Source organism: Rhinoraja longicauda, chromosome 7 (genome assembly GCF_053455715.1).
Source record: "Rhinoraja longicauda isolate Sanriku21f chromosome 7, sRhiLon1.1, whole genome shotgun sequence".
In the NCBI taxonomy this organism is placed as follows: Eukaryota; Metazoa; Chordata; class Chondrichthyes; order Rajiformes; family Arhynchobatidae; genus Rhinoraja; species Rhinoraja longicauda.
The window spans coordinates 48947895-48966775 of NC_135959.1; positions in this window are offsets into that span (position 1 = coordinate 48947895).

Below are 18881 nucleotides of genomic sequence, written 5' to 3' on the forward strand. Positions count from 1 at the left end.
TTCTTCACTCCAGGTGGCAGCGAGCCCCACATTCTTACTCTGCTGCATAAATAACGGCTCTAAATCCTCTGGCCTGCATCAAAGAAATCAATATCCTTGAGTTGTTCTTGTAGACAGAGTAACGTGATTCATTCCAGCAACTTTCCCAGGTGAGTCAGTTGGCAGACAGCCCAGTAATAACAGGACTCACTCACCTCCTTCCACAGCTGATTTCCAGGGTCCAAGGAATGCACTTGCACGTGGTGGCTTGGCATAGAACTGAGCTGGATGAATTGGGCCAGTATGAGCTGATCTTATGTTCTTGTGCTTCGTCTCACATGGTCTTCAACCTCAAACAGAACCAAGATAGCTGCATAGTTATAAAGGTTCTCAGACTCATAGATTCATACAGCATGCAAAATAAGCCCTTCAACCCAACGTCCATGCCAACCAAAATGCCCCATCTAAGGTTTCTGCATCAAAGCTAGTCTCATTTGCCTGTGTTTGACCCATATCCCTCTAAACCTTTTCTGTCTATGTCCCTGTCCAAGTGCCTTTTAAATGCTGTTATAGTACCTGCCTCAGCTACCTTCCCTGGAATGATAGTACTAAGGCAGTCTCTGCAACATTCCCCAAATCCACTGGCAGAATAAACAAGCCAATATCAGCAACCTTTCCCAAGACCATGTCCCCATTCTGAGGCCCGAATTACATTCACTCATCTCCAATGGCACATCTTCATCCTTGTGTGCCTGACATTGACCACCTGATACTGAAATTCCTCTCTGTGCTCTATCATCGTCAGAGAATACCAAGTGGATTAAGGAAACAGTTCATTGGTGTTTTGCAAAGCCTCCTTAGAAATGTGTAATGTGCCCACGGACTCATAGAATCCCTTGCCAAGACTCATCAAAGTGGCGAAGGTGTATTTGGAAAGGCATTGATAACCTCAAGTTAGAAACCCACTCTCTCTGTCGCCACTTGTAGCAGAGCTTGTGGATCGCATCGGCCCCTTAGAACACACACAACAAGAATGGAAACAAGTCATCCGTATTCTTCAATGGCTCAATGGTTCTTTATTATCACGTGTACCAAGGTAATGTGAAATTCTTTTTTAGCATACTGATCAGTGAGATTATTGCCATACATAAGCACAATCCCCGATTAAGTACAAAATGCATAGAAACAGCCCACTGAGTCCATATGTAAGAGTCTCCAGGTATTGGCGCCATTTCCACAGTCCTAGCTGCAGCTGGCCATTAATGCCCATTGTAGCCATAGCATCTTGAAGTGCTGTCCAAGATCAAAAAGATAATATCCCTTGACACGAGGAATTGTTGAAGCTGGAATCTTGAGAAAAACACAAAGTGCTGAAGGAACTCACCGAAACAGGAAGCATCTGTGATTGGAATGTACAGGTGATGTTTGGGGTCTTCTTCAGACTGATTGATGAGGACCAGGATGAATTCTATCCTTATTCTGTCTAGGGGGAGAGGGAGTGAGAACAGAATTGTGGGACACAGAGGAGACACGGGTGAGAGATTCATTCACAGCAGCAAGGGTGAGAAGGGCCCTGACCCGATACCTCGCTTGTCCAAACCCTCCACAGATGCTGCCTGACCCGCTGAGTTCCTCCAACACTGTGTTTTCTTGAAGACAATTTGTGCTAGTGTGCAGTTTCTGCTGGGGACTAGAACCAATGAATGTTAGCTGGCATGTGAATTCTTATGAACAGGCCCATCCAACTTAAACAGTTCCAGCATACGAGAAAAGAGAACGGATTCTAGGCCAAAAGAATATTATTTTCACATGGCAGGTTATTAGCTTGTTGTTCTTCATTAATCCCTTTTAATTCCTAATGGTGGGTCTGAGCTGATTTTGAAAGTATGACTCAACCAAATACTTATTTTTTATTGCATTCTTGAATTCCTGCCGTCATTTTGCTAGTTTAACTTTGATTTCCTCATTCCACTTTTGAGTATGTATTTAGCATCTCCATTACATCTCTTTTCACCAGCCTGGAGAGGGAAGCCACCAAACCCGGCCTGGCTCGCCCCGTGGACCAAAGAGGAGGGAGTCAGAGGACTGGTAAGCAGACCGGCTGCAGGAGGCAGTGCAGTGCCTAGACGGTGGAGTGGGCTGCTGAAGGCCGTGCTGCAGCCTGGGGCTCGGCTGGCCCGGGCGCCACTCCAAGAGGCTGTGCGAATGGACTGGACATGGTCTACAGCAGCACAGAGCAGCGGAGGACACCAACAGCGACACTTGGCCAGGCCGGCCCTGCAACATCGCCAGGACAACGGCCTTCCTAGTCAGGTTCAGAACTCTACATCTATAACAACTGGGACTTGAAAATGGTGCCAAATCTGGCAATTCTGTCTACTGTCTCAGTGTACTACTGCTATATACTTGTACTGTATCTGATGCTTATCTAAGTGCTTATGTATAGTGATACTTGATACTGAACGGCATATAACAATGCATTGCACTGTACCTGACAATAAGTACCATTGAACCATTGAACATTTACCTAGTCTTGCTGCTTTTCCTTGTACAATTTCCTTGCAACATTTTGCCGTTGCCTTCGCTGTTGTTCCACTTTGTCGTTGGACTTGTATTCTGATTCATCTTTTTATTTCAGTGGAATCAATCTAGTTAAATTGACTGGAGCCACATACACCGATCAGCCAAAACATTATGACCACTGACAAGTGAAGTGAGTAACATTGGTAATCTTGTTACAATGGCACCTGTCAAGGGGTGGGATCTATTAGGCAGCAAGTGAACAGTCAGTTCTTGAAGTTGATGTGTTGGATGCAGGAGAAATGGGCAGGAGTATAGACCTGAGCGACTGTGACAAGGGCCAAATTGTTATGGCCAGACGACTGGGTCAGAGCATTTCTGAAATGGCAAGGCTTGTGGGGTGCTCCCGGTCAGCAGTGGTGAGTACCTACCAACAGTGGTCCCCCACCAGCCCCCCTCCCTCTCCCCCCCCCCCCCTCCCGCAATCCTCCCCCCCTCCCCCCTAGGGTTGCCTCTCCTGCATTGGTGCAACACCCTATCCTCCCCTGCTCCCCTCCCTCCCCTCATATCATATCATATATCTACAGCCGGAAACAGGCCTTTTCGGCCCTCCAAGTCCGTGCCGCCCAGTGATCCCCGTACATTAACACTATCCTACACCCACTAGGGACAATTTTTACATTTACCCAGCCAATTAACCTACATACCTGTACGTCTTTGGAGTGTGGGAGGAAACCGAAGATCTCGGAGAAAACCCACGCAGGTCACGGGGAGAACGTACAAACTCCTTACAGTGCAGCACCCGTAGTCAGGATCGAACCTGTGTCTCCGGCGCTGCATTCGCTGTAAAGCAGCAACTCTACCGCTGCGCTACCGTGCCGCCCCTCCTTCCCCCTCCCTCCCCTCCTCCCCCTCCCTCCTCACCTCCCCCTCCCTCCCCCCCTCCCCTCCTCCCCGCCTCCCCTCCCCCTCCCTCTCCTCCTTCCCTCTTCCCCTCCCCCACCCCCACCCTCACCCTGACCCCCCTTGAGCCCTTGCTACAGCATTGGTCTCTCTCTACTGCAGGGTCTCGGCTAATGACCCCACACAATGTATGAATGAAGTTTCTCCTCAGATGCTGTCTGCCCACTGAGCTATTCCAGCGGTCTTCTTTGTAATCCAGTATTTGTTCCTTGTTTCAACGCCTCTACGAATTAATTTCACTACTATCTGCGATTATACCAGCAATTTCATGAAGTTTCTAAACTTGCAGCTGAGGTACAAGGTTTTAATTCATCAGGAAGAGCATTGGAGTGCATCAGAAGATTGCATGAGCTTACTTTGCCATAGTCATAGAGTCATATGGCATTGAAACAGGCCCTTCGGCCCAACGTGCCTCTGCCAACCAAGATGTCCCATCTCTACTAGTCCCATATCCCTCTAAACATTCCCTATTCATGTACCTCTCCTGTGTCTCCAGTGTTGTTATAATATCTGCCTAAACTACTTCCTCCAGCAGCTCGTTCAGTATACCCACCAACCTTTACGTGGAAAAACCTGCCCCTTAGGTTCCTATTAATTTTTCCCCCTCTCACCATAAACGTATATCATCTGGCTCTTGATTCTCCTTCTCTGAGTAAAATAAACATAGTGTCATAGTGATACAGTGTGGAAACATGCACTTCAGCCCAACTTGCACACACCGACCAACATGTCCCAGCTACAATAGTCCCACATGCCAGCATTTGGTCCATATCCCTCCAAACCTGTCCTATCCATGCACCTGTCTAACTGCTTCTTAAATGTTGAGATGGTCCCTGCCTCAACTACCTCCTCTAGCAGCTTGTTCCATACATCCACCACCCTTTGTGTGAAACAGTTATCCCTCAGATTCCTTTTCCCCTTCACCTTAAACCTATGTCCTCTGGTCCTAGATTCACCTACTCTGGCCAAGAGACTCTGCATCTACCCGATCTATTCCTCTCATGATCTTATACACCTCTATAAAATCACCCCTCATCCTCCTGTGCTCCAAGGAATAGAGTCCCAGCCAACTCATCCTCTCCCTATAGCTCAGACCCTCTAGTCCTGGCAACATCCTCGTAAATCTTCTTTGTACCCTTTCCAGCTTGACAACATCTTTCCTATAACAGGTGCCCAGAACTGATCACAATACTCTAAATGTGGCCTCACCAACGTCATATACAACTGCAACATGACCTCCCAACTTCTATATTCTGAGACTCTGAAAGACTGTGCTGGAGTAACAGTGGGTGAGGCAGCATCTCTGGAGAGTAAGAATGGGTGACGTTTCGGGTTGAGACCCTTCTTCAGACTGAGAGTCAGAGGAGAGGGAAATTAGAGATAAAAAAAGGTACAAAAGTGTGAAAAGAACAGACCAAAGCAGATGATGCTCCAAGGAAATGTAGAATAGTTCATTGTTGGCTGAGGGGAAGGTGACACCGAGGGAAACAAACAATAAAACAATAAAATTAATCAGGAGGACAGTGAAACTAATAGAACTAGATACAGTGGAACTAAACTGGTCCTCTGACACACCAATGTTTCCCTTATTCCTTGAATTTCAAGAATCTATTATTATCTTCCTTGAATGGATGTTTGCTGTGAATTTTGGTGCATATATGTAATTAAACGATGATGATTATTTTTACCACTTAATTGTGTGTTTTGCCACATTTTATATGTAATGCAATTGCAATGATTTTAAAGATAAGGGAGCAGATTATCATATCATATATATACAGCCGGAAACAGGCCTTTTTTCGGCCCACCAAGTCCGTGCCGCCCAGCGATCCCCGTACACCAACACTATCCTACACCCACTAGGGACAATTTTTACATTTACCCAGCCAATTAACCTACATACCTGTACGTCTTTGGAGTGTGGGAGGAAACCGAAGATCTCGGAGAAAACCCACGCAGGTCACGGGGAGAACGTACAAACTCCTTACAGTGCAGCACCCGTAGTCAGGATCGAACCTGAGTCTCCGGCGCTGCATTAGCTGTAAAGCAGCAACTCTACCGCTGCGCTACCGTGCTGCCCTGGGATTCTGACATATGATCCCTGCTGCAGTGATCAATCTTCAATAATACAGCCTGCTTCCCCAAAAAGCAATTACATACCAGGAACAAAATGATGCATGTTGCTTCACAGAAATATCCCACACATTTTCACCATTATTTAATGGAACATTTTGTAAAATATAATTTGCTTTAGTGCACGTATTGGGAGTTGTCACAGCACGCCGAAGACACCCAACTCTGACTTTCCATTACCTTCTTTGACCTCTTGACTGTCACTAGATTACTTGTGTATCTGAGCACTGCATCTGAAAAGATTTGCAGCAAGTAAATGCAGGCTGTCCGAGGGTTACAAATGGGTTCATTTTTACAGACCTTTATTTTGTCTATAAATCAGCATAGAGTCATACAACATGAAAACAGGCTCTTCAGCCCAACTTGTCCACACCAACCAACATGTACCATCTACACTAGTCCCACCTGCCTGCGTTTGACCCACAGCACTCTAAACCTATCCTATCCACATAGCTGTCTAAATGCTTCCTAAATGTGGTGATTGTACCTGATTCAACTACCTCCTCTGGAAGCTTGTTACATACACCCTCAAACCTTTGTATAAAAAATGTTACCCCCTCGGGTTCCTATAAAATCTTTCCCCCTTCACCTTAAACCTATGTCCTCGAGTTCTCGATTCCCCAACTCCAGGTAAGAGACTCCATGCGAGTACACAAATCTGCAAGTATACAAAATCACTCGGTACGGCAACCATACCTCCACAATGAACAGTGAAATGATGTCCAATTAACATGAACATTTATATATTATCTTCTCTTGCCCAGTACAAAATCGGCATGTCCCATGCTCAATGGCAGGTTTCGATGGGTTTGAAATATCAGTGAAAGTTACATTGTTTAGCAGTGTATTGTTGTACAGATGGAGGCAGCACAGTGACGCAGTGATAGAGTTGCTACTTTACAGTGCCAAAGACTCGGGTTCGGTCCTGACTATGGATGCTGTCTATGTGGAGATTGTACGTTCTCCCTCTGACTGCATGGGGTTTTCTGCAGGTGATACGGGTTTCTCCACACTCCAAAGACACACAGGTTTGTAGGTTAAGTGGCTTCTGTAAATTGTAAATTGTCCCTAGTGTGTATGATAGTGCTTGTGTACGTGGCGATCGCTAGTGGCCACTGAGCCAAAGGGCTTGTTTCCACGCTGTATCTCTGAAGTCACAGTCTAAAGATATCAAAAGAAGCAATTGCTTGTAAATTTCCAAAGCAACTCTGTTGAGTGGCCTTGTGCGGTGAAACCAATAGCATGTGTTCTTAAGAGACAGCAGTGCCTGATAAATGTGAGAAGCTTAACATGTTAACTGTTTTAGTTTTCAAGACTAGTTCTCATTTGAATTTGATATCTATCAGAGCTCGTTTAGATGTATGAGTGTCCATAAGTCGGGTTATCATAAGAGAAGGAGGACATGTACTGTGCAGGAAGGAACTGCAGTTGCTGATTTACACCCAAGATAGGCACAAAATGCTGGAGTAACTCAATGCATCAGGCAGCATCTCTGGAGAAAAAGGATAGGTGATGTTTCGGGTCGAGACCCTTCTTCAGGCAGAGTCAGGGGAGAGGGAAAGTAGAGGTAGGAAAAAGGTTCAGAACAAATCAGAGCCGGCACCGATGGTCAAGGAAAAGTGGAGCCCACAATGGTCTATTGTTGGCTGTAGAAGAAGTGATAACAAAGGGATATATGGATGCGAGTAGTGAAACTAGCTGGATGACCAGGGTGGGGGAGGGACAGAGAGAGAGAGAGAGAGAGAGAGAGAGAGAGAGAGAGAGAGAGAGAGAGAGAGAGAGAGAGAGAGAGAGAGAGAGAGAGAGAGAGAGAGAGAGAGACAGAGAGAGAGAGAGAGAGAGAGAGAGAGAGAGAGAGAGAGAGAGAGAGAGAGAGAGAGAGAGAGAGAGAGAGAGAGAGAGAGAGAGAGAGAGAGAGAGAGAGAGAGAGAGAGAGAGAGAGAGAGAGAGAGAGAGAGAGAGAGAGAGAGAGAGAGAGAGAGAGAGAATGCAAGGGTCACTTAAAATTAAAGTAATCAATATTCATACCACTGGGTTGCTAGCTGCCCAAGCAAAGTATGAGGAGCTATTCCTCCAATTTGTGTGTGGCCTCACTCTGACAGTGGAGGAGGCCCAGGACAGAATGGTCAGTGTGGGAATGGGAGGGGGAGTTAAAATGCTTGACAACCGGTTAATAATCCGAGTTGGGTCTGAATTGGAAGGTTTGGAACCAGAGTTGGAAGCCCCAAGGCAGATGATGGAGGAGCAGGCAAACACCAAGGAAACACACAAGGCTGTGGTCGTGAATCCGGTTAAAACATTGTCGTTGGAAAACGTGGGGAGCAGAAGGAATCAGAGAGGGGGAACAAATGTACTGGGAAGTCAAAGCATTTGCCTTTGGTCCATTTTGGCCTGAAGGCATTGGCTTCTTCTCTTTCCCTGGTATCTGTCTGAAACTGAGCCAGACTGTCCGCAAGCATCTGATTCTGAAGTGAGTGTGTCTCCAGATCTATCTAATCCTCTGGCATATTCATTGAGATTCATATTCTAGTCGTTGAGAAAGCTGGCTAAAAGTCATTGTCCATCGCTCTGTCTCCCCAGTCATGCTACTATCTATTTCACCTGCGCAGAAACCTCCTCATTGCAGAGGTAAATGTACAAAGAGTATCTGGATTGTGGCAGCCACATTCATGGTTTTACTGAAGAGAGACACAAAATACTGTGTATTTTACTCAACGGGTCAGGCAGCATCTCTGGCAAAAAAGAATAAGTGACGTTTCGGGTCTTCAGACTGAAAGTTGAGGGTTGGGGATGGGTGGAAATAAACTGGAGGCAAGAAAAGGCCAGAACAAATCAGGGCCGATAATAGATGACTTCAGGAAGGGTGGAGCACATAGTGGAGCCCATAGTTGGCTGGGGAAGATGTGATAACAAGAGGGATACAAGGATACGAACAGTGGAATAGGTAGGATGATTAGGGTGGTGGAGAGAGGGGAAAAGAGGGGAAGGAAGGAATGCAGGAGTTACGTGAAATGAAAGAAATCAATGTTCATACAGCTGGGTTGTAAGCTGCCCAAGCACATTTCTCTCAATCACTGCTGACTTAATTAATTTTCACATATGAATAATGCAACACAACAAGAAAACATCATGAACCATTTTGATCCTGTATGTAATTTGTGTAACTAATTTCCATCTTTATTATTTGGGAATTATATCTTAATTGAGAACTACATGTACTTACCATGTTAGATCCCTGCATGGAAATGTATATCGGTTATAACATGGAAACAGAGTATTAAGCTCCGTCAATCCATGCTAATGTTTTCCATCAACGTGAGCAAGAAGCTGCAATTAAACGCATCAGAACTATTCTCCTTGCCCTATATCTACCCACAATCTAGTAAGATGATTAATGTCAAGGGAGAGAGAGGTGTCAGAGGTCTGAAGTGGAAACCTGATGGTGCCCAGGATTAAAGGTGCTCCTGAGGAAGAGAAACAGAAGCTGTTTTGATAACTGTGACATGTAACACATTACACTATTTGGGACCTCACCATATATTACTTATCTGATAAGAAACTCCAGATACTGGCATCTTGAGCAACATACAAAATGCTGGGTAACTCAACAGGTCAGGCAGTATCTGCGGAGGGAAAGGACAGGCGACATTTCTGGTCAGGTCCCTCAGGCCCCTCCTTGGCAACTGAACCATCCTGCTAACACCTTGAGAGCAATCCTCAACTATCTTTAATCGGACTTTACTGGACCTTATCTTGCACTAAACATCAATCACATTATTCCCTTTATCGTGTGTCTATGGATGGCCCGATTGTCATCATGTATTGTCTTTCCGCTGATTGGTCAGCACGCAACAAAAGCTTTTTAGCCTCGGTACATGTGCCAATAAACTAAATTAAACTCCTTCAGACGCCAGAAAGACACAAAATGTAGAAAATCATGAGAGGAATCAATTGGGTAAATGCACAGAGTCTTTAGCCCAGAGTAGTGGAATCAAGAACCAGACAACAGAGGTTTAAGGTGAGGGGGGAAAGATTTAATAGGAATCTGACGGGTAACTTTTTTACACAAAGGGTGGTGGCTGTATTGAATGAGATGCCAGAGGAGGTAGCAGAGGCAGGTAATGTCACAATGATTAGGAAATTGTCTGGACAGGTACATGGGTAAGATAGGTTCAGAGAGATATGGGCCAAGTGCAGGCAGGTGGGACTAGTGTAGATGGGGCATGTTGGTCAGCATGGGCAAGCTGGGCTGAAGGGCCTGTTTCCACACTGTGTGACTCTAAAATATGGCTGTAGTAGCGAGTCTGGATCAGAACGGTCCCACAGCAGGAGAGCAACAGAAATCACAGACGGGGAGAAGTGAGAGAGGGTCTCAAAGAACTCCCATTGGAGAGAGGAGGAAAATATCTTCAAAATAGCCATAATTTCAGGTGAAGAGGTAAAATGGAAACACAAGAAACTGCAGATGCTGAGATCTTGAGCAAAACACAAAGTGCTGGAGAAACGCAGTGGATCAGGCAGCATCTAGGGAGGGAATAGGAATAGATAGGCGATGTTTTGGGTCAGGACTCTTTTAGAGCCTGAAGTAGTGTCCTGACCCAAAATGTCTCCTGTCCATTCATTCCCTCCCCAGACGCTGCCTGACACACATTGATTTCCACCAGCGCTCTGTTTGGTACAGATGATTACCTTGAGTTTAAATTTTAAAACCATGAGAAAAAATGTTTTCAAATGTCTGTAATATTTCCAATTCAGCATACCTTTATGCTCTATTTTCAGTCAGGTGCTCCATTGCAGGATTTGTTACGTGAAATAACAAGAATGGAATTTGCAAACTCTTATCTTTGTTTTGTGTCCCTTTCATTGTGGATAATAATACATCAATGTTCCTTTTATATAATGTTTAACATTTTCTTTGGTTATATTGGGTTTTCTATTCAGCATTAGAGGTACACCATTTGTTAACTCTTAAGCTAGGCTAGATCAGGCCTGCACACTCAATTTCGTTTGATGAATGTTTGAAACCTTGCAATCTGACAATGCCTGTTTTATACCTGTTGCAGGCTGGTATCAGGTTAGAACAGGCTGCATATGATAGACTCTCAAGCTTTCAACTAGAGTCAGTCAGTAATTCAAATCCAGTTTATTAGCTATTCATTTTGATTCTCCTTGACAGGTTCTTTTGCCGTTACACAGCCACACGGTAGTTTTACACTTAGCTTTCAATAAAATTTTATTGTTTTTAAATTTTTCACCAATCTAGGACAACGATACGTAGGTGCCTTAGGCATTTTGAGGATTTATACAACTGGCCTTTGCTTATATGGAATTTGAGGTGTTGAACATTATTAGCCCATGAGGAGTGGTCCAGCAGGTGTGTCCCAGTCAGATGTGATGCTGTCTGCACCCAATGTTCACCACTTTACCATTCATCACTTTCAGTGAATCCCATAATCTACTAATAGCAAGTTCTCTAGAATGATGCAGTACAAAGACTTAAGCAAAATATGTTCAGCAAACATAGGGGCGCAGCGGTAGAGTTGCTGCTTTACAGCTCTAGAGACCCGGGTTTGATCCTGACTATGATGCTGTCTGTACAGTGTTTGGACCTTCTCCCTGTGAACACATGGGGTTTTCCTTGGGTGCTCCGGTTTCCTCCCACACTCCAAAGATGAGTAGGTTGGTAGGTTAAATGTGTCGGAAAGAACTGCAGATGTTGCTTTATTCTGAAGATAGACACTAATTGCTGGAGTAACTCAGCTGGTCAGGCTGTGGAGAAAAGGATCAGGTGATGTTTTAGGTTGGAACCCATCTTCACACTGAAAGATAGAAGTTAGGGGGAGGGGAGGTCAGCGGGGGAGGGGGGGGGTGAGAAAAGGTCAGAAAAAGTCTGGGCCGCCATCAGATAACCTCAGAAAGGGTGGAGCCCATAACAACGTGGGTTAATTGGCTTCTGTAAATCATCCCCAGTGTGTAGGATAGAAGTAGTGTAAGGGTGATCATTGGGTGGGCCACACTGTATCTGTAAAATTAAAATAGAAGCTGAATGTTGTGTTTATACTGCATCATTCTAGAGAAATTGCTATTAGCAGATTATGGGATTCACTGAAAGTGATGAATGTTAATCAAAAGCAATACATTATATTTAACTCAAGAAGCCATGGCCCAAACCTATAGCCATCATACCTCCTTACCCAAATTATCAACAAAATGTAAAGCCTGCTAATCGTCAAGAGGGATTGCTACAAAAGACTTCAAATCAGTAAAATTCATCTCAGGGATATGGAGACACAAGAGACTGCAGATGCTGGAATCTTGAGCAGGAAACCAAGCACTGGAGGAAGTCAGCAGGTCAGGCAGCATCTGTGGAGGGAAATGGACAGATGACATTTCATGCTGGGATCTTTCTACAGACTGATCCTGTCTGAGGACGTAACTTTAGAAAGGAGATGAGGAAAGATTTCTTTAGTCAGAAGGAGTTCTTTAGGCATCTGCAGTTGTGTTTCTACATACAAAGGAGCTTTTGTCACCAATAATTGGCGGCACGGTGGCGGTGGTAGAGTTGCTGCCATACAGCGCTTGCAGCGCCAGGGTTCAATCCTGACTATGGGTGCTATCTCTACGGAGTTTATTCGTTCTCCGTGTGACAGTGCAGGATTTCTCAGAGATCTTCGGCTCTTTCCCACACTCCAAAGACGCACAGGTTTGTTGGTTAATTGGCTTGGTATAAATGTAAATTATCTGTGCGTGTAAGATAGTGTTGATGTGCAAGGATCGCTGGTCGATGCAGACTCGGTTGGCTGAAGGGCCTATTTTTGCACTGCATCTCTAAACTAAACTAAAATTGGTCTATAATTTGGTGCTTTAATTCTGACAGCAATAGATCTCTAAAAGATGGATTGCCTTTGGACCCATGGCATAGAAAGGGAACAGGAAGGCAATTAAAGGGTTACAGAACTAAGATAAAGTCCCAACAGAGCAGCAAAATGGCAATCTATAATCATCTGGGGCTTGATTTCAGAGATGGCAAGCATCAAGTTCGAGAATTGAGGGCCGGACAGGGCATTGCCTTCCTCGTACCAGATGAGATACCCAACATTTCAGCACTGAATATGTCATCATTGTGCTTTAGCTGTCATATTTGTATCAGATAAATGTACCATGGCAAAAACTGCACAAAACAAGAAGGCCTTGGGGATGATCCACAATATGCAAGCAGAACGTCCATTCCCATTTGCACTGCCTGAGGTTAGACACTATCATCATTTACACTGTCAGCAATTTATCAAGTTCAGGTCAACTTCATTAATGCAAATAATATCCATTAAAAATTACATGCGGAAAGCAACAAAGACACGTGTGCTTTGATGAACATTTTGTGTCTTTGAAGATATGTAGATTATAATCACATGAATGATGTTTCCAGGGAATGTGCATCATACTGGACACATGAGGAAATGCAGATGCTGGAGCAAAAAACAAAGTGCAGGAGGAACTCGATGGGCCAGGCAGCATCTGTGGAGGGAAATGGACAGTCAGATGAGGTCAGTTTAATCAGGCATCATGTTTGGCACAAACATTGTGGGCCAAAGGGACTGTTCCTGCACTGTACAATTCTATGTTCTATGTTGAAATGGACAGACGATGTTTCAATAGACAATAGACAATAGACAATAGGTGCAGGAGTAGGCCATTCAGCCCTTCGAGCCAGCACCGCCATTCAATGCGATCATGGCTGATCACTCTCAATCAGTACCCCATTCCTGCCTTCTCCCCATACCCCCTCACTCCGCTATCCTTAAGAGCTCTATCCAGCTCTCTCTTGAAAGCATCCAACGAACTGGCCTCCACTGCCTTCTGAGGCAGAGAATTCCACACCTTCACCACTCTCTGACTGAAAAAGTTCTTCCTCATCTCCGTTCTAACTCGGTAGGTTTCAGGTCGAGGCCTTTCTTCAAAATGATCACAATTTCATATGATGGAAGGTCTTTGCCCTGAAAGGTTAACTCTGTTTCTCTCTCCATGATGCTGCCGTACCTGATGAATGTTGCTGGCCTTCTCAGCTTTTGTTTCAGATTTACAGCATCTGCAGTGTTGGATTTTTAGCTTCGTGAAGCATACAGTACTTAGTAACGCAAAGGGAAATTGCTGAAGTCTGGAGAAAGGACCGGACTAGAAACATCACCTGTCCATACCCTCCCCAGATACTGGCCGGCCCATTGAGTTCCACCAGCACGCTGTGTTTTGCTCAACGAATCACCTGTGACTAACCTCTCTGGCACAAATCTGAACTTTCCTTACATTTGCTGTTACTGGACGTAAATTCTAGCAGATCCCCAAAATACAACATGTGGGCAGAGCATTGATGCCATCACATTAATGAATTCTCATTGTCAGTTCATTGAAAACCACAATTTTTACCTGTTAAATTTTAGTTTAGTTTAGTTTAGTTAGAGATACAGCACGGAAACAGTCTCTTCAGCCCACTGAGTCCGATCCAGCCAGTGATCTCCACGTACACTAACACTATCCTGCACACTAGGGACAATTTACGATTTTTACTAAAGCCAATAAACCTACAAACCTGTATGGCTTTGGAGTGTGGGAGGAAACCGGAGCAAACGGGGGAAACCCATGTGGTCGCAGGGAGAACGTACAAACTCCGTATAGAGAGCACCCGAAGTCAGGATCAAACCCGGATCTCTGGTGCTATAAGGCAGCAACTCTACTGCTGCGCCACCATATTGCCCCGGTTATACATAGAATGAAAAATGCATTGTACATAGACGTCAAAACAAAATCTTATCGAAACGTATAAAATTATTAAGATCTTATCGAAACGTATAAAATTATTAAGGGGTTGGACACGTTAGAGGCAGGAAACAAGTTCCCAATGTTGGGGGAGTCCAGAACCAGGGGCCACAGTTTAAGAATAAGGGGTAGGCCATTTAGAACAGAGATGAGGAAAAACGTTTTTAGTCAGAGAGTTGTGAATCTGTGGAATTCTCTGCCTCAGAGGGCAGTGGAGGCCAATTCTCTGAATACATTCAAGAGAGAGCTAGATAGAGCTCTTAAGGATAGCAGAGTCAGGGGGTATGGGGAGAAGGCAGGAACGGGGTACTGATTGAGAATGATCAGCCATGATCACATTGAATGGCGGTGCTGGCTTGAAGGGCCGAATGGCCTTCTCCTGCACCTATTTTCTATTGTCTATTGTCTACTGTATAAAATAAAAACAAATAGGAATTTAACATTTTTAGGGCAAAGAGTTTGGTAGCTGAATGGAGCAGCAAAGACTCACTTACAACCCATGCAACAAATCTTAACATTTTCCGTAGTGTCAAATAATATTGATAGTTTTATTCAGTAGTATTCGAGTATCAAAGTACAATGATTCTGAAGATTCTATTGATGAAGGTGTCAAAATGTCACACTTTGTGCAGAAAGGGCAGAATAGTGGTGCAGTGGTAGAGTTGCTGCCTTACAAAGCCAGAGACCCAGGTTCGATCTTGACTGCAGGTATTCTCTGTGACCGTGTGGGTTTTCTCGCTCAGTACATCGAGTATCGAGTTAATTTAGAGTGTAGTGTAGTGTTGATCTACTGCATTCATCACATAGAAACATAGAAAATAGGAGCAGGAATAGGCCATTTGGCCCTTTGAGCCAGAACCACCATTCAATATGATCATGGCTGATCTTCCAAAATCAGTACCCTGTTCCTATTTGCACCCCATATCCCTTGATTTCGGTATTCCATCGTATCGCTGATTTGTACCTGATCATTGATAGACTGCTCTGGGAATTTTGGATTGAGATTGTGACCAGTTTTTTAATGCTCTTAACAGTACAGGAATAAAGTGGATGGATCAGATAAGTTCATGATTAATGGTAAGTGTGGCACATTGATGATGGTGATTCAGCTTTGGTAATGTGTTTGAAGACATGAAGGTCATGGAGTCATAGAGCTGTACAGCATGGAAACAAGCCCATCGGCTCACCTTGTCCAAGCCGACCAAGGTGGTATATTGGGCTAGTCCCATTTGCCTGCATTTGGCCGAAAACGCGGGAAACCCTTCCTAAGGTGCTTAGTTTTTCTCGTGCTGGAGATGAGCTTTAGGTACTGAATGTTGTCAATGGTATTTCCCATTTGTCAGCCTGAGTCCACATGTGGTCCATATCTGTGGGCACTTATTGGAGACCCTCGGACTATCATTAATCAAACTTTACTGTAGTTTATCTTGTACTAAACATTATTCTCTTTAACATTCATCTGTACACTGTGAATGACTCGATTATAATCATGTATAGTAGCTGGGGGTGGGAAGAAATGGCTGCAGTGGTGGCACAGTGTTACTAACTAAACCAAACTAAAACGAAACTAAACTAAAACTAATTAACGAAATGGAGTGTTGGAGGAAAGTGAGTCAGGCAGCATGAGGACATGCCTCCCAGCATGGCCTCCAATCATCATGTCTTGGAGCGATCCCACTGCTCTTTCCTGTTATCCTCCTGCTGCTGTGAAACTGCTGGCAAGAGCAGCGTGTGTTTGAAAGTCAGGTTGAGGAAAGGGAACACCATGAGACGCCACAATTTCAGTGAATTGTGTGGAGCTCATCTCCAGAGGATTGAGATAATGGACTCAGCGCACCAGACCCCTGCTCAGTTACAGAACAGACTGTTACAGTTTTGTCCTGTGAGAGCTTTCAGCTTAAGACTGAGCACTGCAACTGTCTTCAGTAGTACTTTATTGTCACTCGTACCATGATGCAGGGAAATCCAGTCAAATCATATTTCAGTAAAGCCTCGTTTTCATGGATCACTTGATAACAGATTTTGGTTACTGCGGACGGATCTACCGACCTTTGCTGCTGGGCCGGACCTTCTGCCTCCACCACCAGTCCACTCAGCTTCCTCAGCCACCTGCAGGCCCTGCCTGCCACCACCACCGTCGACCCTTACCTGCACCGGTCGTCCACGGGCTACTACCAGCGACTCTGCTGATCCTCGCCTCTCCCTCAGCCCCCAGTGGGCCAGGGCCGCTAACTCACCTGGATTCTAGAAGGATGAGGGGGGATCTTATTGAAACATATAAGATAATTAGGGGATTGGACACATTAGAGGCAGGAAACATGTTCCCAATGTTGGGGGAGTCCAGAACAAGGGGCCACAGTTTAAGAATAAGGGGTAGGCCATTTAGAACGGAGATGAGGAAGAACTTTTTCAGTCAGAGGGTGGTGAAGGTGTGGAATTCTCTGCCTCAGAAGGCAGTGGAGGCCAGTTCGTTGGATGCTTTCAAGAGAGAGCTGGATAGAGCTCTTAAGGATAGCGGAGTGAGGGGGTATGGGGAGAAGGCAGGAACGGGGTACTGATTGAGAGTGATCAGCCATGATCGCATTGAATGGCGGTGCTGGCTCGAAGGGCTGAATGGCCTACTCCTGCACCTATTGTCTATTGTCTATTGTCTATTATCTATTCTTGGCCCATTTCTAGACTGAGCGTAGGAAGAAGGATCTCGACCTGAAACGTCATCTGTCCATGTTCTCCAGAGATGCTGCCTGGCCTGCTGTTTCCCCAGCACATTGTGCCCTTTTGTGTATTAACCAGCATCTGTAGTTCTTTATTTCTATGACATACAATGATAATCAATGATGATACTCGGTTAATAATGGATAACATTCCCCCATGATGGTCCGTTATAAGGAGGGTTATCCATATATATCAAGCACAATTATATATCAATACAAGAGTGAAATGATGGTAGTGCAAAAGTAGTAGATTTCTTCAATGCAATGCACAAAGATTTGCCATGTTTCTGGTAACATCTTATACTATCCAGGTATCAAGTTTGTAAAATTATTGAGTCTTATCTTATCCTCAAAGGCCCATTGTCGTGGCAGTGGTTGGTGATGTAGGGGTTGGCCTGGCCTGGTGAAACTGTTGGTGTCCTCTATCAACACGGGTCACATCCAATCCATGCACACTTGTCCCGATCTCTGTGGGGCCTCCAATGCTGCCTGACCCGCGTGATCCTTGGAGTGTGGGAAGAAACCGGAGCACCCGGAGAAAACTCATGCGGTCACGGGGAGAATGTACAAACTCTGTACAGATTGGAGGGCCGAAAAGGCCTGTTTCCGGCTGTAGATATATGATATGATATGATGATAGCACCCGCAGTCAGGATTAAACCTGGGTCTCTGGCATTGTAGGGCAGCAATCATACTGCTGCGCCACCATGCCGCTCTGACACCCACTACGCAATGTACAGGCATCATATGACCTCTTCAGGCATGCACTGTTGACCAGCAGAGGATGTTGGGTGGAGTCACGCAGGCTCATTGAACTTTTATGGTGCCAAACCCTTGTGTTTGTGAGGGCTGCTGCATTCCCAGGTAAAACCGTGAAGCCAAGTTAATTCTGGTGAATCCTTACAATGAAGCCAGCAGTTCTCATGCAAGGCAAGGCACATGTATTATCATTCCTCCTGCACTTTGAGATTTGATAGAGCTATTTATGCACTTTGTGTTTTGATAGCGTTACTCCAGCACTTTGAATTTTGATATGAACTGCTGAGTTCCACTAGCACTTTGTTTTGATATGAACTACTGAGTTACTTCATGGGCGGCACAGTGGCGCAGCAGTAGAGTCACTGCCTTACAGCGCCAGAGACCTGGGTTCGATCCTGACCTCGGGTGTCTGTACAGAGTTTATATGTTCTCCCAGTGACCTCGTGGGTTTTCTCCGGGTGTCCCAGTTTCCTCCCACATTCCAAAGATGTGCAGGTTTGTAGGTTAATTGGCCTCTGTAAATTGAAAATTATCGCTAGTGTGTAGCGCGAGTAGTGTTAGCGTATGGGACGATCGCGGGCCGATGCAGACTCGGTGGGCTGAAGGGCCTGATCCACTGTATCTCTCATTTTTCAAAACCCCTGCACTTTGTATTTTGATAAATGGTCCTGACCCAAAACATCACTTATCCATTCCCTCCACAGTTGCTGCCTGACCCGTTAAGCTCAGTTTAGAGATATAGCGCGGAAACGGCCCGTTAGGCCACCGAATCCACATCAACCAGCGATCCCGGTACACTAGCGCTATCCTACACACTATGATAAACAATCATTACCAAAGCCAGTTTACCTACAAACCTGTAGGTGTTTACCTACAAACCTGTAGGTGTTTACCTACACACCTGTAGGTGTTTACCTATACACCTGTAGGTGTTTACCTACACACCTGTAGGTGTTTACCTACAAACCTGCACATCTTTGGAGCGTGGGAGATCTTGGGAAA